Below are 27934 nucleotides of genomic sequence, written 5' to 3' on the forward strand. Positions count from 1 at the left end.
GGACACTAACCTATGAGGCACTGAGGCTGCTGTGACCTCACAAGCACGGCCAGTAGGGAGCACGGGACACTAACCTATGAGGCACTGAGGCTGCTGTGGCCTCACAAACACAGCCAGCAGCCATGAGCCTCATATTGGCCTGACAGGCACTGAGGCTGCTGTGACCTCACAAGCACAGCCAGCAGCCATGAGCATTGCACTGTCCTCAGAGGCATTGAGGCTGCTGTGACCTCACAAGCACAGCCGGGAGCCATGAGCCTGCCACTGGCAGAGGAGGCACTGAGGCTGCTGTGACCTCACAAGCACAGCCAGCAGTGGTTACTGGACACTAAACTATGAGGCACTGAGGCTGCTGTGACCTCACAAGCACAGCCAGCAGTGGTTACTGGACACTAAACTATGAGGCACTGAGGCTGCTGTGACCTCACAAGCACAGCTAGCAGCCATGAGCCTGCCATGGGCCTCAGAGGCACTGAGGCTGCTTTGACCTCACAAGCACAGCCAGCAGCCATGACCCAGCCACTGGCCTAGGAGGCACTGAGTCTGCTGGGACCGCACAAGCACAGCCAGCAGACATCAGCCTGCCACTGGCCTAGGAGGCACTGAGGCTGCTGTGATGTCAAAAGAAGAGGCAGCAGTCATGAGCCTGCCACTGGCCTAGATGGCACTCAGGCTGCTGTGACCTCACAAGCACAGCCAGCAGGGGGCACTGGACACTAACCTTTGAGGCACTGAGGCTGCTGTGACCTCACAAGCACAACCAGCACGATACGCGGTAGACTAAGCTATGAGGCACTGAGGCTGCTGTGACCTCACAAGCACAGCCAGCAGCCAGGAGCCTGCCACGGGCCTAGGAGACAGTGAGCCTGCTGTGACGACACCAACACAGCCAGCAGCCATGATCCTGCCATTATCCTCGGAGGCACTAAGGCTGCTGTGACGTCACAAGCACAGCCAGCAGGGGGCGCTGCAGACTAACCAAGGAGGCACTGAGGCTGCTGTGACGTCACAAGCACAGCCAGCAGCCATGAGCCTGCCACTGGCCTTGGAGGCAGTCAGGCCGCTGTGACCTCAGAAGCACAGCCAACAGCCATGAACCTGGCACTGGCCTGAGAGGCATTGAGGCTGCTGTGACCTCACAAGCACAGCCAGCAGCCACGAGCCTGCCACTGGCAGAAGAGGCACTGAGGCTGCTGTGACCTCAAAAATACAGCCAGCAGCCATGAGCCTGCTACTGGCAGAGGAGGCCCTGTGTCTGCTGTGACCTCACAAGCACAGGCAGCAGTGGCTAGTGGACACTAATCTATGAGGCACTGAGGCTGCTGTGACGTCTCAAGCACAGCCAGTAGGGGGCCCTGGACACAAACCTATGATGCACTGAGGCTGCTGTGACCTCACAAGTACAGCCAACAGCCAGGAGCCTGCCACTAGCCTAGGAGATAATCAGGCTGCTGTGACCTCACAAGCACAGCCAGCAGGGGGCACTGGACACTAACCTATGAGGCACTGAGTCTGCTGTGACCTCACAAGCACAGGCAGCAGGGGGCCGTGGATACTAACCTATGATGCACTGAGGCTGCTGTGACCTCAAAAATACAGCCAGCAGCCATGAGCCTGCCACTGGCAGAGGAGGCCCTGAGTCTGCTGTGACCTCACAAGCACAGCCAGTAGGAGGCCCTGGACACAAACCTATGATGCATTGAGGCTGCTGTGACCTCACAAGTACAGCCAGCAGCCAGGAGCCTGGCACTGGCCTAGGAGGCACTAATGCTGCTGTGACCTCACAAGTACAGCCAACAGCCAGGAGCCTGCCACTAGCCTAGGAGGTAATCAGGCTGCTGTGACCTCACAAGCACAGCCAGCAGGGGGCACTGGACACTAACCTATGAGGCACTGAGGCTGCTGTGACCTCACAAGCACGGCCAGTGTGGGGCGCTGGACACTAACCTATGAGGCACTGAGGCTGCTGTGACCTCACAAACACAGCCAGCAGCCATGAGCCTCATATTGGCCTGAGAGGCACTGAGGCTGCTGTGACCTCACAAGCACAGCCAGCAGCCATGAGCATTGCACTGTCCTCAGAGGCATTGAGGCTGCTGTGACCTCACAAGCACAGCCGGGAGCCATGAGCCTGCCACTGGCAGAGGAGGCACTGAGGCTGCTGTGACCTCACAAGCACAGCCAGCAGTGGTTACTGGACACTAAACTATGAGGCACTGAGGCTGCTGTGACCTCACAAGCACAGCCAGTAGGGGGCCCTGGGCACTAACCTATGATGCACTGAGGCTGCTGTGACCTCACAAGTACAGCCAGCAGCCATGAGCCTGGCACTGGCCTAGGAGGCACTAAGGCTGCTGTGACTTCACAAGCACAGCCAACAGCCAGGAGCCTGCCACTAGCCTAGGAGGTAATGAGGCTGCTGTGACCTCACAAGCACAGCCAGCAGGGGGCGCTGTAGACTAACCTCGGAGGCACTGAGGCTGCTGTGACCTCACAAGCACAGCCAGCAGCCAGGAGCCTGCCACTGGCCTATGGGGCACTGAGGTTGCTGTGACCTCACAAGAACAGCCAGCAGCCAGGAGCCTGGCACTGGCCTAGGAGGCAATTATGCTGCTGTGACGTCACAAGCAGAGCCAGCAGGGGGCGCTGTTGACTAACCTAGGCGGCACTGAGGCTGATGTGACCTCACAAGCACAGCTAGCAGCCATGAGCCTGCTACTGTCCTCGGAGGCACTGAGGCTGCTGTGACGTCACAAGCGCAGCAAGCAGCCATGACCCAGCCACTGGCCTAGGAGGCAATGAGTCTGCTGGCACCTCACAAGCACGGCCAGCAGACATCAGCCTGCCACTGGCCTAGGAGGCACTGAGGCTGCTGTGATGTCAAAAGAAGAGGCAGCAGTCACGAGCCTGCCACTGGCCTAGATGGCACTCAGGCTGCTGTGACCTCACAAACACAGCCAGCAGCCATGAGCCTCATATTGGCCTGAGAGGCACTGAGGCTGCTGTGACCTCACAAGCACAGCCAGCAGCCATGAGCATTGCACTGTCCTCAGAGGCATTGAGGCTGCTGTGACCTCACAAGCATAGCCAGCAGTGGTTACTGGACACTAAACTATGAGGCACTGAGGCTGCTGTGACCTCACAAGCACAGCTAGCAGCCATGAGCCTGCCATGGGCCTCAGAGGCACTGAGGCTGCTTTGACCTCACAAGCACAGCTAGCAGCCATGACCCAGCCACTGGCCTAGGAGGCACTGAGTCTGCTGGGACCTCACAAGCACAGCCAGCAGACATCAGCCTGCCACTGGCCTAGGAGGCACTGAGGCTGCTGTGATGTCAAAAGAAGAGGCAGCAGTCATGAGCCTGCCACTGGCCTAGATGGCACTCAGGCTGCTGTGACCTCACAAGCACAGCCAGCAGGGGGCACTGGACACTAACCTTTGAGGCACTGAGGCTGCTGTGACCTCACAAGCACAACCAGCACGATACGCGGTAGACTAAGCTATGAGGCACTGAGGCTGCTGTGACCTCACAAGCACAGCCAGCAGCCAGGAGCCTGCCACGGGCCTAGGAGACAGTGAGCCTGCTGTGACGACACCAACACAGCCAGCAGCCATGATCCTGCCACTATCCTCGGAGGCACTAAGGCTGCTGTGACGTCACAAGCACAGCCAGCAGGGGGCGCTGCAGACTAACCAAGGAGGCACTGAGGCTGCTGTGACGTCACAAGCACAGCCAGCAGCCATGAGCCTGCCACTGGCCTTGGAGGCAGTCAGGCCGCTGTGACCTCAGAAGCACAGCCAGCAGCCATGAACCTGGCACTGGCCTGAGAGGCATTGAGGCTGCTGTGACCTCACAAGCACAGCCAGCAGCCACGAGCCTGCCACTGGCAGAAGAGGCACTGAGGCTGCTGTGACCTCAAAAATACAGCCAGCAGCCATGAGCCTGCTACTGGCAGAGGAGGCCCTGTGTCTGCTGTGACCTCACAAGCACAGGCAGCAGTGGCTAGTGGACACTAATCTATGAGGCACTGAGGCTGCTGTGACGTCTCAAGCACAGCCAGTAGGGGGCCCTGGACACAAACCTATGATGCACTGAGGCTGCTGTGACCTCACAAGTACAGCCAACAGCCAGGAGCCTGCCACTAGCCTAGGAGATAATCAGGCTGCTGTGACCTCACAAGCACAGCCAGCAGGGGGCACTGGACACTAACCTATGAGGCACTGAGTCTGCTGTGACCTCACAAGCACAGGCAGCAGGGGGCCGTGGATACTAACCTATGATGCACTGAGGCTGCTGTGACCTCAAAAATACAGCCAGCAGCCATGAGCCTGCCACTGGCAGAGGAGGCCCTGAGTCTGCTGTGACCTCACAAGCACAGCCAGTAGGAGGCCCTGGACACAAACCTATGATGCATTGAGGCTGCTGTGACCTCACAAGTACAGCCAGCAGCCAGGAGCCTGGCACTGGCCTAGGAGGCACTAATGCTGCTGTGACCTCACAAGTACAGCCAACAGCCAGGAGCCTGCCACTAGCCTAGGAGGTAATCAGGCTGCTGTGACCTCACAAGCACAGCCAGCAGGGGGCACTGGACACTAACCTATGAGGCACTGAGGCTGCTGTGACCTCACAAGCACGGCCAGTGTGGGGCGCTGGACACTAACCTATGAGGCACTGAGGCTGCTGTGACCTCACAAACACAGCCAGCAGCCATGAGCCTCATATTGGCCTGAGAGGCACTGAGGCTGCTGTGACCTCACAAGCACAGCCAGCAGCCATGAGCATTGCACTGTCCTCAGAGGCATTGAGGCTGCTGTGACCTCACAAGCACAGCCGGGAGCCATGAGCCTGCCACTGGCAGAGGAGGCACTGAGGCTGCTGTGACCTCACAAGCACAGCCAGCAGTGGTTACTGGACACTAAACTATGAGGCACTGAGGCTGCTGTGACCTCACAAGCACAGCCAGTAGGGGGCCCTGGGCACTAACCTATGATGCACTGAGGCTGCTGTGACCTCACAAGTACAGCCAGCAGCCATGAGCCTGGCACTGGCCTAGGAGGCACTAAGGCTGCTGTGACTTCACAAGCACAGCCAACAGCCAGGAGCCTGCCACTAGCCTAGGAGGTAATGAGGCTGCTGTGACCTCACAAGCACAGCCAGCAGGGGAAGCTGTAGACTAACCTCGGAGGCACTGAGGCTGCTGTGACCTCACAAGCACAGCCAGCAGCCAGGAGCCTGCCACTGGCCTATGGGGCACTGAGGTTGCTGTGACCTCACAAGAACAGCCAGCAGCCAGGAGCCTGGCACTGGCCTAGGAGGCAATTATGCTGCTGTGACGTCACAAGCAGAGCCAGCAGGGGGCGCTGTTGACTAACCTAGGCGGCACTGAGGCTGATGTGACCTCACAAGCACAGCTAGCAGCCATGAGCCTGCTACTGTCCTCGGAGGCACTGAGGCTGCTGTGACGTCACAAGCGCAGCAAGCAGCCATGACCCAGCCACTGGCCTAGGAGGCAATGAGTCTGCTGGCACCTCACAAGCACGGCCAGCAGACATCAGCCTGCCACTGGCCTAGGAGGCACTGAGGCTGCTGTGATGTCAAAAGAAGAGGCAGCAGTCACGAGCCTGCCACTGGCCTAGATGGCACTCAGGCTGCTGTGACCTCACAAACACAGCCAGCAGCCATGAGCCTCATATTGGCCTGAGAGGCACTGAGGCTGCTGTGACCTCACAAGCACAGCCAGCAGCCATGAGCATTGCACTGTCCTCAGAGGCATTGAGGCTGCTGTGACCTCACAAGCATAGCCAGCAGTGGTTACTGGACACTAAACTATGAGGCACTGAGGCTGCTGTGACCTCACAAGCACAGCTAGCAGCCATGAGCCTGCCATGGGCCTCAGAGGCACTGAGGCTGCTTTGACCTCACAAGCACAGCTAGCAGCCATGACCCAGCCACTGGCCTAGGAGGCACTGAGTCTGCTGGCACCTCACAAGCACAGGCAGCAGACATCAGCCTGCCAGTGGCCTCGGAGGCACTGAGGCTGCTGTGATGTCAAAAGAAGAGGCAGCAGTCATGAGCCTGCCACTGGCCTAGATGGCACTCAGGCTGCTGTGACCTCACAAGCACAGCCAGCAGCCAGGAGCCTGCCACTGGCAGAGGAGGCATGGAGGCTGCTGATACCTCAAAAATACAGCCAGCAGCCATGAGCCTGCCACTGGCAGACGAGGCACTGAGGCTGCTGTGACCTCACAAACACAGCCTGCAGGGGGCGCTGGACACTAATCTGTGAGGCACTAAGGCTGCTGTGACCTCACAAGCACAGCCAGCAGCCCTGAGCCTCATTTTGGCCTCAGAGGCACAGAGGCTGCTGTGACCTCACAAGCACAGCCAGCAGCCAGCAGCCTGACACTGGTCTAGGAGGCACTGAGTCTGCTGTGACCTCACAAGCACAGCCAGCAGCCATGAGCATTGCACTGTCCTCAGAGGCACTGAGGCTGCTGTGACGTCACAAGCACAGCCAGCAGCCATGAGCCTGCCACTGGCAGAGGAGGCCCTGAGTCTGCTGTGACCACACAAGAACAGCCAGCAGCCATGAGCCTGCCACTACCCTAGGAGGTAATCAGGCTCCTGTGACCTCACAAGCACAGCCAGCAGGGGGCACTGGTCACTAATCTATGAGGCACTGAGTCTGCTGTGACCTCACAAGCACAGCCAGCAGACATCAGCCTGCCACTACCCTAGGAGGTAAACAGGCTGCTGTGACCTCACAAGCACAGCCAGCAGGGGGCACTGGTCACTAACCTATGAGGCACTGAGTCTGCTGTGACCTCACAAGCACAGCCAGTACGAGATGCTGCAGACTAACCTATGAGGCACTGAGGCTGCTGTGACCTCACAAGTACAGCCAGCAGACATGAGCCTGCCACTGGACTCGGAGGCACTGAGTCTGCTGTGACGTCACAAGCACAGCCAGCAGCCATGAGCCTGCCACTGGCCTAGGAGGCACTAAGGCTGCTGTGACCTCACAAGCCCAGCCAACAGCCAGGAGCCTGCCACTAGCCTAGGAGGTAATGAGGCTGCTGTGACCTCACAAGCACAGCCAGCAGCCAGGAGCCTGCCACTGGCCTAGGAGACACTGAGTCTGCTGTGACCTCATAAACGAAGCCAGCAGGGGGCGCTGTAGACTAACCTAGGAGGCACTGAGGCTGCTGTGACCTCACAAGCACAGCCAGCAGCCAGGAGCCTGGCACTGTCCTCAGAGGCACTTATGCTGCTGTGACGTCACAAGCAGAGCCAGCAGGGGGCGCTGTTGACTAACCTAGGCGGCACTGAGTCTGCTGGGACCTCACAAGCACAGCCAGCAGCCAGGAGCCTGCTACTGTCCTCGGAGGCACTGAGGCTGCTGTGACCTCTCAAGCACAGCCAACAGCCACGAGCCTGCCACTAGCCTAGGAGGTAATGAGGCTGCTGTGGCCTCACAAGCACAGCCAGCACGGGGCACTGGTCACTAACCTATGAGGCACTGAGGCTGCTGTGACCTCACAAGCACAACCAGCAGCCAGGAGCCTGCCACTGGCAGAGGAGGCATGGAGGCTGCTGTGACCTCAAAAATACAGCCAGCAGCCATGAGCCTGCCACTGTCCTCGGAGGCACTGAGGATGCTGTGACCTCACAAGCACAGCCAGCAGCCCTGAGCCTCATATTGGCCTGAGAGGCACATATGCTGCTGTGACCTCACAAGTACAGCCAGCAGCCAGCAGCCTGACACTGGTCTCAGAGGCATTCAGGCTGCTGTGACCTCACAAACACAGCCAGCAGACATGAGCCTCATATTGGCCTGAGAGGCACTGAGGCTGCTGTGACCTCACAAGCACAGCCAGCAGCCATGAGCATTGCACTGTCCTCAGAGGCACTGAGGCTGCTGTGACCTCACAAGCACAGCCAGCAGCCAGGAGCCTGCAACTGGCAGAGGAGGCACTGAGTCTGCTGTGACCTCACAAGCACAGGCAGCAGTGGTTACTGGACACTAATCTGTGAGGCACTGAGGCTGCTGTGACCTCACAAGCACAGCCAGTAGAGGGCCCTGGACACTAATCTATGATGCACTGAGGCTGCTGTGACCTCACAAGTACAGCCAGCAGACATGAGCCTGCCACTGGACTCGGAGGCACTGAGTCTGCTGTGACCTCACAAGCACAGCCAGCAGCCATGAGCTTGCCACTGGCCTAGGAGGCACTAAGGCTGCTGGGACCTCACAAGCACAGCCAACAGCCAGGAGCCTGCCACTAGCCTAGGAGGTAATGAGGCTGCTGTGACCTCACAAGAACAGCCAGCAGCCAGGAGCCTGCCACTGGCCTAGGAGACACTGAGTCTGCTGTGACCTCACAAGCACAGCCAGCAGGGGGCGCTGTAGACTAACCTAGGAGGCCCTGAGTCTGCTGTGACCTCACAAGCACAGCCAGCAGACATGACCCAGCCACTGGCCTAGGAGGCAGTGAGTCTGCTGGGACCTCACAAGCACAGCCAGCAGACATCAGCCTGCCACTGGCCTAGGAGGCACTGAGGCTGCTGTGATGTCAAAAGAAGAGGCAGCAGTCACGAGCCTGCCACTGGCCTAGATGGCACTCAGGCTGCTGTGACCTCACAAGCACAGCCAGCAGCCATGAGCATTGCACTGTCCTCAGAGGCACTGAGGCTGCTGTGACCTCACAAGCACAGCCAGCAGCCATAAGCCTGATACTGGCCTCAGAGGCACTGAGGCTGCTGTGACCTGACAAGCACAGCCAGCAGGGGGCGCTGTAGACTAACCTAGGAGGCACTGAGGCTGCTGTGACCTCACAAGCACAGCTAGCAGCCAGGAGCCTGCCACTGGCCTATGGGGCACTGAGGTTGCTGTGACCTCACAAGCACAGCCAGCAGCCATGAGCCTGCTACTGGCCAAGGAGGCCCTGAGTCTGCTGTGACCTCACAAGCACAGGCAGCAGTGGCTACTGGACACTAATCTGTGAGGCACTGAGGCTGCTGTGACCTCACAAGTACAGCCAGCAGACATGAGCCTGCCACTGGACTCGGAGGCACTGAGTCTGCTGTGACGTCACAAGCACAGCCAGCAGCCATGAGCCTGCCACTGGCCTAGGAGGCACTAAGGCTGCTGTGACCTCACAAGCACAGCCAAAAGCCAGGAGCCTGCCACTAGCCTAGGAGGTAATGAGGCTGCTGTGACCTCACAAGAACAGCCAGCAGCCAGGAGCCTGCCACTGGCCTAGGAGACACTGAGTCTGCTGTGACCTCATAAACGAAGCCAGCAGGGGGCGCTGTAGACTAACCTAGGAGGCACTGAAGCTGGTGTGACCTCACAAGCACAGCCAGCAGCCAGGAGCCTGGCACTGGCCTAGGAGGTACTTATGCTGCTGTGACGTCACAAGCACAGCCAGCAGGGGGCGCTGTTGACTAACCTAGGCGGCACTGAGGCTGATGTGACCTCACAAGCACAGCCAGCAGCCAGGAGCCTGCTACTGTCCTCGGAGGCACTGAGGCTGCTGTGACCTCTCAAGCACAGCCAACAGCCACGAGCCTGCCACTAGCCTAGGAGGTAATGAGGCTGCTGTGACCTCACAAGCACAGCCAGCAGGGGGCACTGGACACTAACCTATGAGGCACTGAGGCTGCTGTGACCTCACAAGCACAGCCAGCAGCCATGAGCATTGCACTGTCCTCAGAGGCACTGAGGCTGCTGTGACCTCACAAGCACAGCCAGCAGCCAGGAGCCTGCCACTGGCAGAGGAGGCCCTGAGTCTGCTGTGACCTCACAAGCACAGGCAGCAGTGGGTACTGGACACTAATCTGTGAGGCACTGAGGCTGCTGTGACCTCACAAGCACAGCCAGTAGGGGGCCCTGGACACTAAGATATGATGCACTGAGGCTGCTGTGACCTCACAAGTACAGCCAGCAGACATGAGCCTCATATTGGCCTGAGAGGCACTGAGGCTGCTGTGACCTCACAAGCACAGCCAGCAGCCATGAGCATTGCACTGTCCTCAGAGGCACTGAGGCTGCTGTGACCTCACAAGCACAGCCAGCAGCCATGAGCCTGCTACTGTCCTCGGAGGCACTGAGGCTGCTGTGACGTCACAAGCACAGCTAGCAGCCATGACCCAGCCACTGGCCTAGGAGGCACTGAGTCTGCTGGGACCTCACAAGCACAGCCAGCAGACATCAGTCTGCCACTGGCCTAGGAGGCACTGAGGCTGCTGTGATGTCAAAAGAAGATGCAGCAGTCACGAGCCTGCCACTGGCCTAGACGGCACTGAGGCTGCTTTGACGTCACAAGCACAGCCAGCAGGGGGCACTGGACACTAACCTATGAGGCAGTGAGGCTGCTGTGACCTCACAAGCACAACCAGCAGCCAGGAGCCTGCCACTGGCAGAGGAGGCATGGAGGATGCTGTGACCTCAAAAATACAGCCAGCAGCCATGAGCCTGCCACTGTCCTCGGAGGCACTGAGGCTGCTGTGACCTCACAAGCACAGGAAGCAGGGGGCGCTGCAGACACTAATTTATGAGGCACTAAGGCTGCTGTGACCTCAGAAACACAGCCAGCAGGGTGCCCTGGATACTAACCTATGCGGCACTGAGGCTGCTGTGACCTCACAAGCACAGCTAGCAGCCATAAGCCTGCCACGGGCCTCAGAGGCACTGAGGCTGCTGTGACCTCACAAGCACAGCTAGCAACCATGACCCAGCCTCTGGCCTAGGAGGCACTGAGTCTGCTGGGACCTCACAAGCACAGCCAGCAGACATCAGCCTGCCACTGGCCTAGGAGGCACTGAGGCAGCTGTGATGTCAAAAGAAGAGGCAGCAGTCACGAGCCTGCCACTGGCCTAGATGGCACTCAGGCTGCTGTGACCTCACAAGTACAGCCAGCAGGGGGTACTGGACACTAAGCTTTGAGGAACTAAGGCTGCTGTGACCTCACAAGCACAACCAGCACGAGACGCGGTAGACTAAGCTATGAGGCACTGAGGCTGCTGTGACCTCACAAGCACAGCCAGCAGCCAGCAGCCTGCCACTGGCAGAGGAGGCATGGAGGCTGCTGTCACCTCAAAAATACAGGCAGCAGCCATGAGCCTGCCACTGTCCTCGGAGGCACTGAGGCTGCTGTGACCTCACAAGCACAGGAAGCAGGGGGCGCTGGACACTAATCTATGAGGCACTGAGGCTGCTGTGACCTCACAAGTACAGCCAGCAGACATGAGCCTGCCACTGGACTTGGAGGCACTGAGTCTGCTGTGACGTCACAAGCACAGCCAGCAGCCAGGAGCCTTCCACTAGCCTAGGAAGTAATGAGGCTGCTGTGACCTCACAAGCAGAGCCAGCAGCCAGGAGCCTGCTACGGGCCTAGGAGGCAGTCAGGCTACTGTGACATCACAAGCACAGCCAGCAGGGGGCGCTGCAGACTAACCAAGGTGGCACTGAGGCTGCTGTGACCTCACAAATGCAGGCAGCAGCCATGAGCCTGCCACTGGCCTTGGAGGCAGTCAGGCTGCTGTGACCTCACAAGCACAGCCAGCAGCCACGAGCCTGCCACTGGCAGAGGAGGCATGGAGGCTGCTGTGACCTCACAAGTACAACCAGCAGCCATGAGCCTGATACTGGCCTCAGAGGCACTGAGGCTGCTGTGACCTGACAAGCACAGCCAGCAGGGGGCGCTGGACACTAACCTATGAGGCACTGAGGCTGCTGTGACCTCACAAGCACAGCCAGCAGCCATGAGCATTGCACTGTCCTCAGAGGCACTGAGGCTGCTGTGACCTCCCAAGCACAGCCAGCAGCCATGAGCCTGCAACTGGCCGAGGAGGCCCTGAGTCTGCTGTGACCTCACAAGCACAGGCAGCAGTGGGTACTGGACACTAATCTGTGAGGCACTGAGGCTGCTGTGACCTCACAAGCACAGCCAGTAGGGGGCCCTGGACACTAACCTATGAGGCACTGAGGCTGCTGTGACCTCACAAGTACAGCCAGCAGACATGAGCCTGCCACTGGACTCGGAGGCACTGAGTCTGCTGTGACGTCACAAGCACAGCCAGCAGCCATGAGCCTGGCACTGGCCTAGGAGGCACTAAGGCTGCTGTGACCTCACAAGCGCAGCCAGCAGCCAGGAGCCTGCCACTGGCCTAGGAGGCACTTATGCTGCTGTGACGTCACAAGCACAGCCAGCAGGGGGCGCTGTTGACTAACCTAGGCGGCACTGAGGCTGATGTGACCTCACAAGCACAGCCAGCAGCCAGGAGCCTGCTACTGTCCTCGGAGGCACTGAGGCTGCTGTGACCTCTCAAGCACAGCCAACAGCCACGAACCTGCCACTAGCCTAGGAGGTAATGAGGCTGCTGTGACCTCACAAGCACAGCCAGCAGGGGGCACTGGACACTAACCTATGAGGCACTGAGGCTGCTGTGACCTCACAAGCAGAGCCAGCAGCCATGAGCCTGCAACTGGCCGAGGAGGCCCTGAGTCTGCTGTGACCTCACAAGCACAGGCAGCAGTGGGTACTGGACACTAATCTGTGAGGCACTGAGGCTGCTGTGACCTCACAAGCACAGCCAGTAGGGGGCCCTGGACACTAACCTATGATGCACTGAGGCTGCTGTGACCTCACAAGTACAGCCAGCAGACATGAGCCTCATATTGGCCTGAGAGGCACATATGCTGCTGTGACCTCACAAGTACAGCCAGCAGCCAGCAGCCTGACACTGGTCTCAGAGGCATTCAGGCTGCTGTGACCTCACAAACACAGCCAGCAGACATGAGCCTCATATTGGCCTGAGAGGCACTGAGGCTGCTGTGACCTCACAAGCACAGCCAGCAGCCAGGAGCCTTCCACTAGCCTAGGAAGTAATGAGGCTGCTGTGACCTCACAAGCAGAGCCAGCAGCCAGGAGCCTGCTACGGGCCTAGGAGGCAGTCAGGCTACTGTGACATCACAAGCACAGCCAGCAGGGGGCGCTGCAGACTAACCAAGGTGGCACTGAGGCTGCTGTGACCTCACAAATGCAGGCAGCAGCCATGACCCTGCCACTGGCCTTGGAGGCAGTCAGGCTGCTGTGACCTCACAAGCACAGCCAGCAGCCACGAGCCTGCAACTGGCAGAGGAGGCATGGAGGCTGCTGTGACCTCACAAGTACAACCAGCAGCCATGAGCCTGATACTGGCCTCAGAGGCACTGAGGCTGCTGTGACCTGACAAGCACAGCCAGCAGGGGGCGCTGGACACTAACCTATGAGGCACTGAGGCTGCTGTGACCTCACAAGCACAGCCAGCAGCCATGAGCATTGCACTGTCCTCAGAGGCACTGAGGCTGCTGTGACCTCACAAGCACAGCCAGCAGCCATGAGCCTGCAATTGGCCGAGGAGGCCCTGAGTCTGCTGTGACCTCACAAGCACAGGCAGCAGTAGGTACTGGACACTAATCTGTGAGGCACTGAGGCTGCTGTGACCTCACAAGCACAGCCAGTAGGGGGCCCTGGACACTAACCTATGATGCACTGAGGCTGCTGTGACCTCACAAGTACAGCCAGCAGACATGAGCCTGCCACTGGACTCAGAGGCACTGAGTCTGCTGTGACCTCACAAGCACAGCCAGCAGCCATGAGCCTGGGACTGGCCTAGGAGGCACTAAGGCTGCTGTGACCTCACAAGCACAGCCAGCAGCCAGGAGCCTGCCACTGGTTTATGGGGCACTGAGGTTGCTGTGACCTCACAAGCACAGCCAGCAGCCACGAGCCTGGCACTGGCCTAGGAGGCACTTATGCTGCTGTGATGTCAGAAGCAGAGCCAGCAGGGGGCGCTGTTGACTAACCTAGGAGGCACTGAGGCTGCTGGGACCTCACAAGCACAGCCAGCAGCCATGAGCCTGCTACTGTCCTCGGAGGCACTGAGGCTGCTGTGACCTCTCAAGCACAGCCAACAGCCATGAGCCTGCCACGAGCCTAGGAGGTAATGAGGCTGCTGTGACCTCACAAGCACAGCCAGCACGGGGCACTGGACACTAACCTTTGAGGCACTGAGGCTGCTGTGACCTCACAAGCACAACCAGCAGCCAGGAGCCTGCCACTGGCAGAGGAGGCATGGAGGCTGCTGTCACCTCAAAAATACAGCCAGCAGCCATGAGCCTGCCACTGGCAGACGAGGCACTGAGGCTGCTGTGACCTCACAAACACAGCCAGCAGCCCTGAGCCTCATATTGGCCTGAGCGGCACATATGCTGCTGTGACCTCACAAGTACAGCCAGCAGCCAGACACTGGTCTCAGAGGCATTCAGGCTGCTGTGACCTCACAAACACAGCCAGCAGACATGAGCCTCATATTGGCCTGGGAGGCACTGAGGCTGCTGTGACTTCACAAGCACAGCCAGTAGCCAGGAGCCTGCCACTGGCAGAGGAGGCATGGAGGCTGCTGTCACCTCAAAAATACAGGCAGCAGCCATGAGCCTGCTACTGTCCTCGGAGGCACTGAGGCTGCTGTGACCTCACAAGCACAGCCAGCAGACATCAGCCTGACGTCACAAGCACAGCTAGCAGCCATGACCCAGCCACTGGCCTAGGAGGCACTGAGTCTGCTGGGACCTCACAAGCACAGCCAGCAGACATCAGCCTGCCACTGGCCTAGGAGGCACTGAGGCTGCTGTGATGTCAAAAGAAGATGCAGCAGTCACGAGCCTGCCACTGGCCTAGATGGCACTGAGGCTGCTTTGACGTCACAAGCACAGCCAGCAGGGGGCACTGGACACTAACCTATGAGGCAGTGAGGCTGCTGTGACCTCACAAGCACAACCAGCAGCCAGGAGCCTGCCACTGGCAGAGGAGGCATGGAGGCTGCTGTCACCTCAAAAATACAGCCAGCAGCCATGAGCCTGCCACTGTCCTCGGAGGCACTGAGGCTGCTGTGACCTCACAAGCACAGCAAGCAGGGGGCGCTGCAGACACTAATTTATGAGGCACTGAGGCTGCTGTGACCTCACAAACACAGCCAGCAGGGGGCCCTGGATACTAACCTATGCGGCACTGAGGCTGCTGTGACCTCACAAGCACAGCTAGCAGCCATAAGCCTGCCACGGGCCTCAGAGGCACTGAGGCTGCTGTGACCTCACAAGCACAGCTAGCAACCATGACCCAGCCTCTGGCCTAGGAGGCACTGAGTCTGCTGGGACCTCACAAGCACAGCCAGCAGACATCAGCCTGCCACTGGCCTAGGAGGCACTGAGGCAGCTGTGATGTCAAAAGAAGAGGCAGCAGTCACGAGCCTGCCACTGGCCTAGATGGCACTCAGGTTGCTGTGACCTCACAAGTACAGCCAGCAGGGGGTACTGGACACTAAGCTTTGAGGCACTAAGGCTGCTGTGACCTCACAAGCACAACCAGCACGAGACGCGGTAGACTAAGCTATGAGGCACTGAGGCTGCTGTGACCTCACAAGCACAGCCAGCAGCCAGCAGCCTGCCACTGGCAGAGGAGGCATGGAGGCTGCTGTCACCTCAAAAATACAGCCAGCAGCCATGAGCCTGCCACTGTCCTCGGAGGCACTGAGGCTGCTGTGACCTCACAAGCACAGGAAGCAGGGGGCGCTGGACACTAATCTATGAGGCACTGAGGCTGCTGTGACCTCACAAGTATAGCCAGCAGACATGAGCCTGCCACTGGACTTGGAGGCACTGAGTCTGCTGTGACGTCACAAGCACAGCCAGCAGCCAGGAGCCTTCCACTAGCCTAGGAAGTAATGAGGCTGCTGTGACCTCACAAGCAGAGCCAGCAGCCAGGAGCCTGCTACGGGCCTAGGAGGCAGTCAGGCTACTGTGACATCACAAGCACAGCCAGCAGGGGGCGCTGCAGACTAACCAAGGTGGCACTGAGGCTGCTGTGACCTCACAAATGCAGGCAGCAGCCATGACCCTGCCACTGGCCTTGGAGGCAGTCAGGCTGCTGTGACCTCACAAGCACAGCCAGCAGCCACGAGCCTGCCACTGGCAGAGGAGGCATGGAGGCTGCTGTGACCTCACAAGTACAACCAGCAGCCATGAGCCTGATACTGGCCTCAGAGGCACTGAGGCTGCTGTGACCTGACAAGCACAGCCAGCAGGGGGCGCTGGACACTAACCTATGAGGCACTGAGGCTGCTGTGACCTCACAAGCACAGCCAGCAGCCATGAGCATTGCACTGTCCTCAGAGGCACTGAGGCTGCTGTGACCTCACAAGCACAGCCAGCAGCCATGAGCCTGCAATTGGCCGAGGAGGCCCTGAGTCTGCTGTGACCTCACAAGCACAGGCAGCAGTGGGTACTGGACACTAATCTGTGAGGCACTGAGGCTGCTGTGACCTCACAAGCACAGCCAGTAGGGGGCCCTGGACACTAACCTATGATGCACTGAGGCTGCTGTGACCTCACAAGTACAGCCAGCAGACATGAGCCTGCCACTGGACTCAGAGGCACTGAGTCTGCTGTGACCTCACAAGCACAGCCAGCAGCCATGAGCCTGGGACTGGCCTAGGAGGCACTAAGGCTGCTGTGACCTCACAAGCACAGCCAGCAGCCAGGAGCCTGCCACTGGCCTATGGGGCACTGAGGTTGCTGTGACCTCACAAGCACAGCCAGCAGCCACGAGCCTGGCACTGGCCTAGGAGGCACTTATGCTGCTGTGATGTCAGAAGCAGAGCCAGCAGGGGGCGCTGTTGACTAACCTAGGAGGCACTGAGGCTGCTGGGACCTCACAAGCACAGCCAGCAGCCATGAGCCTGCTACTGTCCTCGGAGGCACTGAGGCTGCTGTGACCTCTCAAGCACAGCCAACAGCCATGAGCCTGCCACTAGCCTAGGAGGTAATGAGGCTGCTGTGACCTCACAAGCACAGCCAGCACGGGGCACTGGACACTAACCTTTGAGGCACTGAGGCTGCTGTGACCTCACAAGCACAACCAGCAGCCAGGAGCCTGCCACTGGCAGAGGAGGCATGGAGGCTGCTGTCACCTCAAAAATACAGCCAGCAGCCATGAGCCTGCCACTGTCCTCGGAGGCACTGAGGCTGCTGTGACCTCACAAGCACAGCCAGCAGCCCTGAGCCTCATATTGGCCTGAGCGGCACATATGCTGCTGTGACCTCACAAGTACAGCCAGCAGCCAGACACTGGTCTCAGAGGCATTCAGGCTGCTGTGACCTCACAAACACAGCCAGCAGACATGAGCCTCATATTGGCCTGGGAGGCACTGAGGCTGCTGTGACCTCACAAGCACAGCCAGTAGCCAGGAGCCTGCCCCTGGCAGAGGAGGCATGGAGGCTGCTGTCACCTCAAAGATACAGGCAGCAGCCATGAGCCTGCTACTGTCCTCGGAGGCACTGAGGCTGCTGTGACGTCACAAGCACAGCTAGCAGCCATGACCCAGCCACTGGCCTAGGAGGCACTGAGTCTGCTGGGACCTCACAAGCACAGCCAGCAGACATCAGCCTGCCACTGGCCTAGGAGGCACTGAGGCTGCTGTGATGTCAAAAGAAGATGCAGCAGTCACGAGCCTGCCACTGGCCTAGATGGCACTGAGGCTGCTTTGACGTCACAAGCACAGCCAGCAGGGGACACTGGACACTAACCTATGAGGCAGTGAGGCTGCTGTGACCTCACAAGCACAACCAGCAGCCAGGAGCCTGCCACTGGCAGAGGAGGCATGGAGGCTGCTGTGACCTCAAAAATACAGCCAGCAGCCATGAGCCTGCCACTGTCCTCGGAGGCACTGAGGCTGCTGTGACCTCACAAGCACAGCAAGCAGGGGGCGCTGCAGACACTAATTTATGAGGCACTAAGGCTGCTGTGACCTCACAAACACAGCCAGCAGGGGGCCCTGGATACTAACCTATGCGGCACTGAGGCTGCTGTGACCTCACAAGCACAGCTAGCAGCCATAAGCCTGCCACGGGCCTCAGAGGCACTGAGGCTGCTGTGACCACACAAGCACAGCTAGCAACCATGACCCAGCCTCTGGCCTAGGAGGCACTGAGTCTGCTGGGACCTCACAAGCACAGCCAGCAGACATCAGCCTGCCACTGGCCTAGGAGGCAATGAGGCAGCTGTGATGTCAAAAGAAGAGGCAGCAGTCACGAGCCTGCCACTGGCCTAGATGGCACTCAGGCTGCTGTGACCTCACAAGCACAGCCAGCAGGGGGTACTGGACACTAAGCTTTGAGGCACTGAGGCTGCTGTGACCTCACAAGCACAACCAGCACGAGACGCGGTAGACTAACCTATGAGGCACTGAGTCTGCTGTGACGTCGCAAGCACAGCCAGCAGCCATGAGCCTGCCACTGGCAGAGGAGGCATGGAGGCTGCTGTCACCTCAAAAATACAGGCAGCAGCCATGAGCCTGCCACTGTCCTCGGAGGCACTGAGGCTGCTGTGACCTCACAAGCACAGGAAGCAGGGGGCGCTGGACACTAATCTATGAGGCACTGAGGCTGCTGTGACCTCACAAGTACAGCCAGCAGACATGAGCCTGCCACTGGACTTGGAGGCACTGAGTCTGCTGTGACGTCACAAGCACAGCCAGCAGCCAGGAGCCTTCCACTAGCCTAGGAAGTATTGAGGCTGCTGTGACCTCACAAGCAGAGCCAGCAGCCAGGAGCCTGCTACGGGCCTAGGAGGCAGTCAGGCTACTGTGACATCACAAGCACAGCCAGCAGGGGGCGCTGCAGACTAACCAAGGTGGCACTGAGGCTGCTGTGACCTCACAAATGCAGGCAGCAGCCATGAGCCTGCCACTGGCCTTGGAGGCAGTCAGGCTGCTGTGACGTCACAAGCACAGCCAGCAGCCATGAGCCTGCCACTGGCAGAGGAGGCATGGAGGCTGCTGTGACCTCACAAGTACAACCAGCAGCCATGAGCCTGATACTGGCCTCAGAGGCACTGAGGCTGCTGTGACCTGACAAGCACAGCCAGCAGGGGGCGCTGGACACTAACCTATGAGGCACTGAGGCTGCTGTGACCTCACAAGCACAGCCAGCAGCCATGAGCATTGCACTGTCCTCAGAGGCACTGAGGCTGCTGTGACCTCACAAGCACAGCCAGCAGCCAGGAGCCTGCAACTGGCAGAGGAGGCCCTGAGTCTGCTGTGACCTCACAAGCACAGGCAGCAGTGGGTACTGGACACTAATCTGTGAGGCACTGAGGCTGCTGTGACCTCACAAGTACAGCCAGCAGACATGAGCCTGCCACTGGACTCAGAGGCACTGAGTCTGCTGTGACGTCACAAGCACAGCCAGCAGCCATGAGCCTGGCACTGTCCTCGGAGCCACTAAGGCTGCTGTGACCTCACAAGCACAGCCAGCAGCCCGGAGCCTGCCACTGGCCTATGGGGCACTGAGGTTGCTGTGACCTCACAAGAACAGCCAGCAGCCAGGAGCCTGGCACTGGCCTAGGAGGCACTTATGCTGCTGTGACGTCAGAAGCAGAGCCAGCAGGGGGCGCTGTTGACTAACCTAGGAGGCACTGAGGCTGCTGGGACCTCACAAGCACAGCCAGCAGCCATGAGCCTGCTACTGTCCTCGGAGGCACTGAGGCTGCTGTGACCTCTCAAGCACAGCCAACAGCCATGAGCCTGCCACTAGCCTAGGAGGTAATGAGGCTGCTGTGACCTCACAAGCACAGCCAGCACGGGGCACTGGACACTAACCTTTGAGGCACTGAGGCTGCTGTGACCTCACAAGCACAACCAGCAGCCAGGAGCCTGCCACTGGCAGAGGAGGCATGGAGGCTGCTGTGACCTCAAAAATACAGGCAGCAGCCATGAGCCTGCCACTGGCAGAGGAGGCACTGAGGCTGCTGTGACCTCACAAGCACAGCCAGCAGGGGGCGCTGGACACTAATCTATGAGGCACTAAGGCTGCTGTGACCTCACAAGCACAGCCAGCAGCCCTGAGCCTCATATTGGCCTGAGCGGCACATATGCTGCTGTGACCTCACAAGTACAGCCAGCAGCCAGACACTGGTCTCAGAGGCATTCAGGCTGCTGTGACCTCACAAACACAGCCAGCAGACATGAGCCTCATATTGCACTCAGAGGCACTGAGGCTGCTGTGACCTCACAAGCACAGCCAGTAGCCATGAGCATTGCACTGTCCTCAGAGGCACTGAGTCTGCTGTGACGTCACAAGCACAGCCAGCAGCCATGAGCCTGCCACTGGCCTATGAGGCACTAAGGCTGCTGGGACCTCACAAGCACAGCCAACAGCCAGGAGCCTGCCACTAGCCTAGGAGGTAATGAGGCTGCTGTGACCTCACAAGAACAGCCAGCAGCCAGGAGCCTGCCACTGGCCTAGGAGACACTGAGTCTGCTGTGACCTCACAAGCACAGCCAGCAGCCAGGAGCCTGGCACTGGCCTATGCGGCACTGAGGTTGCTGTGACCTCACAAGCACAGCCAGCAGCCAGGAGCCTGGCACTGGCCTAGGAGGCACTTATGCTGCTGTGACCTCACAAGCAGAGCCAGCAGGGGGCGCTGTTGACTAACCTAGGCGGCACTGAGGCTGATGTGACCTCACAAGCACAGCCAGCAGCCATGAGCCTGCTACTGTCCTCGGAGGCACTGAGGCTGCTGTGACGTCACAAGCACAGCTAGCAGCCATGACCCAGCCACTGGCCTAGGAGGCACTGAGGCTGCTGGCACCTCACAAGCACAGCCAGCAGACATCAGCCTGCCACTGGCCTAGGAGGTAATGAGGCTGCTGTGATGTCAAAAGAAGAGGCAGCAGTCACGAGCCTGCCACTGGCCTAGATGGCACTGAGGCTGCTGTGACGTCACAAGCACAGCCAGCAGGGGGCACTGGACACTAACCTTTGAGGCAGTGAGGCTGGTGTGACCTCACAAGTACAACCAGCAGCCAGGAGCCTGCCACTGGCAGAGGAGGCATGGAGGCTGCTGTCACCTCAAAAATACAGCCAGCAGCCATGAGCCTGCCACTGTCCTTGGAGGCACTGAGGATGCTGTGACCTCACAAGCACAGCCAGCAGGGGGCGCTGGACACTAATCTATGAGGCACTAAGGCTGCTGTGACCTCACAAGCACAGCCAGCAGCCAGGAGCCTGCCACTAGCCTAGGAGGTAATGAGGTTGCTGTGACCTCACAAGCACAGCCAGCAGCCATGAGCCTGCTACGGGCCTAGGAGGCAGTCAGGCTAATGTGACATCACAAGCACAGCCAGCAGGAGGCGCTGCGGACCAATCAAGGAGGCACTCAGGCTGCTGTGACCTCACAAACACAGGCAGCAGCCATGAGCCTGCCACTGGCCAAGGAGGCACTGAGGCTGCTGTGACCTCACAAGCACAGCCAGCAGCCACGAGCCTGCCACTGGCAGAGGAGGCATGGAGGCTGCTGTGACCTCACAAGCACAGCCAGCAGCCATGAGCATTGCACTGTCCTCAGAGGCACTGAGGCTGCTGTGACCTCACAAGCACAGCCAGTAGCCAGGAGCCTGCAACTGGGAGAGGAGGCCCTGAGTCTGCTGTGACCTCACAAGCACAGGCAGCAGTGGCTACTGGACACTAATCTGTGAGGCACTGAGGCTGCTGTGGCCTCACAAGCACAGCCAGTAGGGGGCCCTGGACACTAACCTATGATGCACTGAGGCTGCTGTGACCTCACAAGTACAGCCAGCAGACATGAGCCTGCCACTGGACTCGGAGGCACTGAGTGTGCTGTGACGTCACAAGCACAGCCAGCAGCCATGAGCCTGCCACTGGCCTAGGAGGCACTAAGGCTGCTGGGACCTCACAAGCACATCCAACAGCCAGGAGGCTGCCACTAGCCTAGGAGGTAATGAGGCTGCTGTGACCTCACAAGAACAGCCAGCAGCCAGGAGCCTGCCACTGGCCTAGGAGACACTGAGTCTGCTGGGACCTCATAAACAAAGCCAGCAGGGGGCGCTGTAGACTAACCTAGGAGGCACTTATGCTGCTGTGACCTCACAAGCAGAGCCAGCAGCCAGGAGCCTGCCACTGGCCTATGGGGCACTGAGGCTGCTGTGACCTCACAAGCACAGCCAGCAGCCAGGAGCCTGCCACTGGCCTAGGAGGCACTTATGCTGCTGTGACCTCACAAGCAGAGCCAGCAGGGGGCGATGTTGACTAACCTAGGCGGCACTGAGGCTGATGTGACCTCACAAGCACAGCCAGCAGCCATGAGCCTGCTACTGTCCTCGGAGGCACTGAGGCTGCTGTGACCTCTCAAGCACAGCCAACAGCCACGAGCCTGCTACTGTCCTAGGAGGTAATGAGGCTGCTGTGACCTCACAAGCACAGCCAGCACGGGGCACTGGACACTAACCTAGGAGGCACTGAGGCTGCTGTGACCTCACAAGCACAACCAGCAGCCATGAGCCTGCCACTGGCAGAGGAGGCATGGAGGCTGCTGTGACCTCAAAAAAACAGGCAGCAGCCATGAGCCTGCCACTGTCCTCGGAGGCACTGAGGCTGCTGTGACTTCACAAGCACAGCCAGCAGGGGGCGCTGGACACTAATCTATGAGGCACTGAGGCTGCTGTGACCTCACAAGCACAGCCAGCAGCCCTGAGCCTCATATTGGCCTGAGCGGCACATATGCTGCTGTGACCTCACAAGTACAGCCAGCAGCCAGCAGCCTGACACTGGTCTCAGAGGCATTCAGGCTGCTGTGACCTCACAAGCACAGCCAGCAGCCAGGAGCATTGCACTGTCCTCAGAGGCACTGAGGCTGCTGTGACCTCACAAGCACAGCCAGTAGCCAGGAGCCTGCAACTGGCAGAGGAGGCCCTGAGTCTGCTGTGACCTTCACAAGCACAGGCAGCAGTGGCTACTGGACACTAATCTATGAGGCACTGAGGCTGCTGTGACCTCACAAGTACAGCCAGCAGACATGAGCCTGCCACTGGACTCGGAGGCACTGAGTCTGCTGTGATGTCACAAGCACAGCCAGCAGCCATGAGCCTGCCACTGGCCTAGGAGGCACTAAGGCTGCTGGGACCTCACAAGCACAGCCAACAGCCATGAGCCTGCCACTAGCCTAGGAGGTAATGAGTCTGCTGTGACCTCACAAGAACAGCCAGCAGCCAGGAGCCTGCCACTGGCCTAGGAGACACTGAGTCTGCTGTGACCTCACAAGCACAGCCAGCAGGGGGCGCTGTAGGCTAACCTAGGAGGCACTGAGACTGCTGTGACCTCACAAGCACAGCTAGCAGCCAGGAGCCTGCCACTGGCCTATGGGGCACTGAGGCTGCTGTGACGTCACAAGCACAGCAAGCAGCCATGACCCAGTCTCTGGCCTAGGAGGCACTGAGGCTGCTGGCACCTCACAAGCACAGCCAGCAGACATCAGCCTGCCACTGGCCTAGGAGGCACTGAGGCTGCTGTGATGTCAAAAGAAGAGGCAGCAGTCACGAGCCTGCCACTGGCCTAGGAGGCTCTCAGGCTGCTGTGACCTCACAAGCACAGCCAGCAGGGGGGACTGGACACTAACCTATGAGGCAGTGAGGCTGCTGTGACCTCACAAGCACAACCAGCAGCCAGGAGCCTGCCACTGGCAGAGGAGGCATGGAGGCTGCTGTCACCTCAAAAATACAGGCAGCAGCCATGAGCCTGCCACTCTCCTCGGAGGCACTGAGGCTGCTGTGACCTCACAAGCACAGCAAGCAGGGGGCGCTGGGCACTAATTTATGAGGCACTAAGCCTGCTGTGACCTCACAAGCACAGCTAGCAGCCCTGAGCCTCATATTGGCCTGAGAGGCACTGAGGCTGTTGTGACCTCACAAGCACAGCCAGCAGCCATGAGCCTGCCACTGGCAGAGGAGGCCCTGAGTCTGCTGTGACCACAAAAGCACAGCCAGCAGGGGGCACTGGACACTAACCTATGAGGCACTGAGGTTGCTGTGACCTCACAAGCACAGCCAGAAGAGAGCCCTGGACACTAACCTATGATGCACTGAGGCTGCTGTGACCTCACAAGTACAGCCATCAGGGGGCACTGGACACTAACCTTTGAGGCATTGAGGCTGCTGTGACCTCACAAGCACAGCTATCAGCAATGGGCCTGCCACGGGCCTTCAGAGGCACTGAGGCTGCTGTGACCTCACAAGCACAGGCAGCAGCCATGAGCCTGCCACTGGACTCGGAGGCACTGAGTCTGCTGTGACGTCACAAGCACAGCCAGCAGCCATGAGACTCCCACTGGCGGAGCAGGCACTGAGGCTGCTGTGACCTCACAAGCACAGCCAGCAGCCAGGAGCCTGCCACTGGACTCGGAGGCACTGAGGCTGCTGTGACCTCACAAGCACAGCCAGCAGCCATGAGCCTGCTACGGGCCTAGGAGGCAGTCAGGCTACTGTGACATCACAAGAACAGCCAGCAGCCATGAACCTGACACTGGCCTGAGAGGCACTGAGGCTGACGTCACCACAGAAACACAGCCAGCAGCCAGGAGCCTGCCACTGGACTTGGGGGCAGTCAGGCTGCTGTGACCTCACAAGCACAGCCAACAGCCATGAGCCTGCCACTAGCCTAGGAGGTAATGAGGCTGCTGTGACCTCACAAGCACAGCCAGCACGGGGCACTGGACACTAACCTTTGAGGCACTGAGGCTGCTGTGACCTCACAAGCACAACCAGCAGCCAGGAGCCTGCCACTGGCAGAGGAGGCATGGAGGCTGCTGTCACCTCAAAAATACAGGCAGCAGCCATGAGCCTGCCACTCTCCTCGGAGGCACTGAGGCTGCTGTGACCTCACAAGCACAGCCAGCAGGGGGCGCTGCACACTAATCTATGAGGCACTAAGGCTGCTGTGACCTCACAAGCACAGCCAGCAGCCCTGAGCCTCATATTGGCCTGAGCGGCACATATGCTGCTGTGACCTCACAAGTACAGCCAGCAGCCAGACACTGGTCTCAGAGGCATTCAGGCTGCTGTGACCTCACAAACACAGCCAGCAGACATGAGCCTCATATTGGCCTGAGAGGCACTGAGGCTGCTGTGACCTCACAAGCACAGCCAGTAGCCATGAGCATTGCACTGTCCTCAGAGGCACTGAGTCTGCTGTGACGTCACAAGCACAGCCAGCAGCCATGAGCCTGCCACTGGCCTATGAGGCACTAAGGCTGCTGGGACCTCACAAGCACAGCCAACAGCCAGGAGCCTGCCACTAGCCTAGGAGGTAATGAGGCTGCTGTGACCTCACAAGAACAGCCAGCAGCCAGGAGCCTGCCACTGGCCTAGGAGACACTGAGTCTGCTGTGACCTCACAAGCACAGCCAGCAGCCAGGAGCCTGGCACTGGCCTAGGAGGCACTTATGCTGCTGTGACCTCACAAGCAGAGCCAGCAGGGGGCGCTGTTGACTAACCTAGGCGGCACTGAGGCTAATGTGACCTCACAAGCACAGCCAGCAGCCATGAGCCTGCTACTGTCCTCGGAGGCACTGAGGCTGCTGTGACGTCACAAGCACAGCTAGCAGCCATGACCCAGCCACTGGCCTAGGAGGCACTGAGTCTGCTGGGACCTCACAAACACAGCCAGCAGACATCAGCCTGCCACTGGCCTAGGAGGCACTGAGGCTGCTGTGATGTCAAAAGAAGAGGCAGCAGTCACGAGCCTGCCACTAGCCTAGATGGCACTGAGGCTGCTGTGACGTCACAAGCACAGCCAGCAGGGGGTACTGGACACTAACCTTTGAGGCAGTGAGGCTGGTGTGACCTCACAAGTACAACCAGCAGCCAGGAGCCTGCCACTGGCAGAGGAGGCATGGAGGCTGCTGTCACCTCAAAAATACAGCCAGCAGGCATGAGCCTGCCACTGTCCTTGGAGGCACTGAGGATGCTGTGACCTCACAAGCACAGCCAGCAGGGGGCGCTGGACACTAATCTATGAGGCACTAAGGCTGCTGTGACCTCACAAGCACAGCCAGCAGCCAGGAGCCTGCCACTAGCCTAGGAGGTAATGAGGTTGCTGTGACCTCACAAGCACAGCCAGCAGCCATGAGCCTGCTACGGGCCTAGGAGGCAGTCAGGCTAATGTGACATCACAAGCACAGCCAGCAGGAGGCGCTGCGGACCAATCAAGGAGGCACTCAGGCTGCTGTGACCTCACAAACACAGGCAGCAGCCATGAGCCTGCCACTGGCCAAGGAGGCACTGAGGCTGCTGTGACCTCACAAGCACAGCCAGCAGCCACGAGCCTGCCACTGGCAGAGGAGGCATGGAGGCTGCTGTGACCTCACAAGCACAGCCAGCAGCCATGAGCATTGCACTGTCCTCAGAGGCCCTAAGGCTGCTGTGACCTCACAAGCACAGCCAGTAGCCAGGAGCCTGCAACTGGCAGAGGAGGCCCTGAGTCTGCTGTGACCTCACAAGCACAGGCAGCAGTGGCTACTGGACACTAATCTGTGAGGCACTGAGGCTGCTGTGGCCTCACAAGCACAGCCAGTAGGGGGCCCTGGACACTAACCTATGATGCACTGAGGCTGCTGTGACCTCACAAGTACAGCCAGCAGACATGAGCCTGCCACTGGACTCAGAGGCACTGAGTCTGCTGTGACGTCACAAGCACAGCCAGCAGCCATGAGCCTGCCACTGGCCTAGGAGGCACTAAGGCTGCTGGGACCTCACAAGCACAGCCAACAGCCAGGAGCCTGCCACTAGCCTAGGAGGTAATGAGGCTGCTGTGACCTCACAAGAACAGCCAGCAGCCAGGAGCCTGCCACTGGCCTAGGAGACACTGAGTCTGCTGGGACCTCATAACCAAAGCCAGCAGGGGGCGCTGTAGACTAACCTAGGAGGCACTGAAGCTGCTGTGACCTCACAAGCAGAGCCAGCAGCCAGGAGCCTGCCACTGGCCTATGGGGCACTGAGGTTGCTGTGACCTCACAAGCACAGCCAGCAGCCAGGAGCCTGCCACTGGCCTAGGAGGCACTTATGCTGCTGTGACCTCACAAGCAGAGCAAGCAGGGGGCGCTGTTGACTAACCTAGGCGGCACTGAGGCTGATGTGACCTCACAAGCACAGCCAGCAGCCATGAGCCTGCTACTGTCCTCGGAGGCACTGAGGCTGCTGTGACCTCCCAAGCAGAGCCAGCAGGGGGCGCTGTTGACTAACCTAGGCGGCACTGAGGCTGATGTGACCTCACAAGCACAGCCAGCAGCCATGAGCCTGCTACTGTCCTCGGAGGCACTGAGGCTGCTGTGACCTCTCAAGCACAGCCAACAGCCACGAGCCTGCTACTGTCCTAGGAGGTAATGAGGCTGCTGTGACCTCACAAGCACAGCCAGCACGGGGCACTGGACACTAACCTAGGAGGCACTGAGGCTGCTGTGACCTCACAAGCACAACCAGCAGCCATGAGCCTGCCACTGGCAGAGGAGGCATGGAGGCTGCTGTGACCTCAAAAATACAGGCAGCAGCCATGAGCCTGCCACTGTCCTCGGAGGCACTGAGGCTGCTGTGACCTCACAAGCACAGCCAGCAGGGGGCGCTGGACACTAATCTATGAGGCACTGAGGCTCCTGTGACCTCACAAGCACAGCCAGCAGCCCTGAGCCTCATATTGGCCTGAGTGGCACATATGCTGCTGTGACCTCACAAGTACAGCCAGCAGCCAGCAGCCTGACACTGGTCTCAGAGGCATTCAGGCTGCTGTGACCTCACAAGCACAGCCAGCAGCCATGAGCATTGCACTGTCCTCAGAGGCACTGAGGCTGCTGTGACCTCACAAGCACAGCCAGTAGCCATGAGCCTGCCACTGGCAGAGGAGGCCCTGAGTCTGCTGTGACCTCACAAGCACAGGCAGCAGTGGCTACTGGACACTAATCTATGAGGCACTGAGGCTGCTGTGACCTCACAAGTACAGCCAGCAGACATGAGCCTGCCACTGGACTCGGAGGCACTGAGTCTGCT

Source organism: Dromaius novaehollandiae, chromosome 31, assembly GCF_036370855.1.
Source record: "Dromaius novaehollandiae isolate bDroNov1 chromosome 31, bDroNov1.hap1, whole genome shotgun sequence".
NCBI classification, from domain to species: Eukaryota; Metazoa; Chordata; class Aves; order Casuariiformes; family Dromaiidae; genus Dromaius; species Dromaius novaehollandiae.